The sequence below is a fragment of the Rosa chinensis genome, chromosome 1 (assembly GCF_002994745.2).
Source record: "Rosa chinensis cultivar Old Blush chromosome 1, RchiOBHm-V2, whole genome shotgun sequence".
NCBI lineage: Eukaryota > Viridiplantae > Streptophyta > Magnoliopsida > Rosales > Rosaceae > Rosa > Rosa chinensis.
Window position 1 is genome coordinate 7820175 of NC_037088.1, and position 3396 is coordinate 7823570.

General features: G+C 45.2%; 1 pseudogene; it reads right to left on the bottom strand.

The window, feature by feature from the left end:
* LOC112199637 lies at window positions 1-2299 on the bottom strand (annotated as a pseudogene).
* Window positions 2300-3396: the final 1097 nt, after the last annotated feature.

Consider the following 3396-nt stretch of genomic DNA (forward strand, 5'->3'; position numbering starts at 1 on the left):
TTATTTGAGTAACATACTCCACAACTTGTCATCCAATACTTCATTCCATCTGTCAACTTCTTCACAACGTAAAATACCACCAAGAGTTTTTGCCGCCAATGGAAGTCCATTGCATTTTTCAACAATTTTCTTGGCAAATACTGCATCAAAATTTGGTGGTCTGTGATTGTCAATATGTTGCATAAATACATTCAGACACTCTTCATCTGATAGAACCTTCAAATTATACACTTCAGTGGCTCCAATAAATTCTGCAACTTTTTCTTCACGTGTTGTGATGAGTATTGTACTTCCTGGTGCTCCAACACGGAAGTGGGACTGCATTGTTGTCCATGACTCGTAGTCACATGTGCTCCAGACATCATCCAAAACAATCAAAAATCTTTTACCTGCAAAAAAACCCCGACAATTAGAACGCGCCTCACGCGCCTGAGAAAAAAGCAAAAGCTAAGAGAGCTCTCTCCCGGCCGAACGCCGCCGCTGCGTTCCGGTCCGGGAGAGGATTGTGGTTCCGGCAAGCAGCAGGTTTCAACGGCAGCGACTCGGTCCGGGTTCCGAGAGAGGTTGTTCGATCTTGGAAAGGGCAGATCGATCTAGATCTGTTCTGGTTTCTGGGCCGAGCACAGGGGTCTGCAGGCGGGATTCTGTGTTGTTCCTGGAGCAGTTGGAGTGGCTATGGGACACGGATGGCCGGCGGCGAACCATGGAGGCTCAGGAGGCAGTTTCGGTCTGGGTTCGGGTGGACCTGGGTCCGATCTGGGTTTGGGGTTGGACGGGGGTCTGCACGTGTGACTCCGTGTTGTTTCTGGGGCAGTTGGAGTGGCTCTGGGACACGGATGGCCGGCGGCGAACCGTGGATGCTCTGCGGCAACTGGGGGCTGGGGGAGGGTCGTTGCGATCCCGATCTGGTAGGTTATGGATCGGGTTTTGGGCACCGATTGGGTTGAAGAAGGGCCTGCACAGTGTCGTGGTGATACGGCGGTGCAGAGTTGCTGAGCGGCGGCGTCAGCCTACTCGGGGGCGGTCTGGTGCCGGCGGTTGCAAATCGTTGCTTGCTTGGTGGGCTTCTGCTTTGGGCCTCTGGGAGAGAGGGTGGATGGGCCGGGTTTCGGCTGTTTGGCTTTGCTGCTGTTTTTTATTTTATGTTTGTTTTATCTCTGTTTGTTGCTTTGTTTGTTTAGTCGTTTGCTGTTGGTGGGTTGCTTTGCGCATGCTGCGCGAAATAAGTCCCTGCATTCGTTGTGTAGGGATGGTTGGGCTTTTTGCCTGTGGGTGCACTCGATGTGCCTTGTCTGCTCTAGGGTGGCGGCGAGTTCCTTGCTTTGTCAAATGGTCGCTGCCTCCTAGTGGCAGGGTGAGACTACATGCCACTGGATGGAGATTCAAGTGGCAACATGATAGGAAAGCTGGTAGTATGGAAATTACGCTTTGCTGCATTAAGGTTGCAGTTCGAGTAATCTTTCCGTTGTGTCACCGCTAGGAAGCAAATAGAACCGTCTGTCGCGCGTTCTTTGCTAGCTGGTGTGGATTGGAGTACAAGTTTTTAGTTGAGTCGTCTCATGAATTTTTTTCTGGATGTACTCTAGTTGCAGATTGTAATCTGGGGTTTAGGCACTTTGTCCCCCCCTTGTATTCTCCGGTTTCATTAATGAAGGCTTGAGGGCAGCCGCACCGGCCCTTGTTCAAAAAAAAAAAAAAAAAATCTTTTACCTGCTATTGCCCTGTTCAAAACTTCAAATCATCTTGCACTTCACTGAAATCATTCTGATCACATGGCTGGGATGTGACTTTCCTACAAATAGCTCTCGTCACTCTTTCAAGATTGAAGTTATGAGACACAGATACCCACGTACACCTTTGGGTAAAACTGTTCCATAGCGTCAGCTATGAAGACATGTGCTGCAACTGTTGTCTTGCCGACTCCTGGCATACCAACAATGGCAACTGAATGAAAATTGGTGGTACGAGAAGACTCATAGTCTCTTGACAATAATCCAACAATCTTTCTTATTTCCCCATCTCTTCCAGCCACAGGTGTATTCAACACAATAGAACTTGGTGACCTTTGCAATGCTGGTAAGGAAGTAGTCTCAATGTTTGAGTTTACATTCTTCAATAGCTCCTTTTGTTTTGTGGATAATTTCCGTAATCGATGAGTAATGCCCTCCATTTCAGAGTTATTAAAGTACAACTTAACTCTTTGAATGAAGCTTCGTACCTTACTTGAGCCAGCTCCAGTTTCATCCATTCCTGTCAGCATCTGAGTGGACAAATTAATTGTCGAGTATGTCATCCACATCATAGGCCAAATGCGTGAGCTCAATCAACCACTGGTGCATTGCCTCGTTGATCATCAGTTGCTTCTCATCTGCATCACTGAGAAGCTGCTCAATTTCAGACACCGTCTCGCTCCATTTCTCAAGCAACTCCTTTCTGCCGTGCATAGTTGAGGAAGGCACGAGAGGTCAATCTCTCCAACAACACCTTAAGGAATGCTGCAAGAAAGATTTCTCTCATTGTCATAGTGAGTCTTTCGTCGTGAGGAAGCAATCAAAGTGAAAACAGCCAAGATGATAGAGAACAAAATCAATGAAATATGACGAGATTCAAGGATGAGTTTTCTTTTGTTACATGGGGTCAAAACAAAAAACCTACACCAGGACAGACCTGGACTGTGAAAAGCCTCCATAATCAAACTTATATATATATATATATATATACACATGCAGTGTCATCCCAAGAATCAGTATTTAATATGCACAAAAGTCAAACAAATAGGTGCAGATGCTATGATCATTGCCAGTTGATTTGTATACCTTTACATTGAACTCCAACTTAATTGTTTTTTTTCCTGCCTCTTGTTAGTTGTGATCTCACATTCATATAATAGTGTGAAAAAGTCACCGCCTGTCCTTTTGAGAGTTGAGACTTCTTCATCATCATATGTAGATAATAAATAAATGAATAAATCTGTCTTGAAGTGTGAAACTTATATGGTTCTAATTATAGCCTCCAGTTCCGATTCCGATTCCAATTCCAAACCCAAATAAAATTGTAAACTTTTTACCCGACGAAAAATTTACCTCATGAGAGGATTGAGGCTCCTCTGTATCCTCTATTGTTTGCCACTTGCCTACAAAGAATAGGACCAGACTGGTCTGCCCTCACAATAATGATCTCCAGTTGGTGTTGCGCGCTCTCCTGTTGCAGTTTTGAATGAAAAGCAGCACCCTCGTCTCAAACACTGGTCTTGGACCTAAGACCAATTGCAACAATGCACTAGGGTCAATTGCCAATAGGTTACGTAAATTTGTAATTGTCAATTCATCCCCTATTAGCAAAATGAGCAACTCACACAGATTTTAGTCACACAAATATTACACAGCCACAGACATC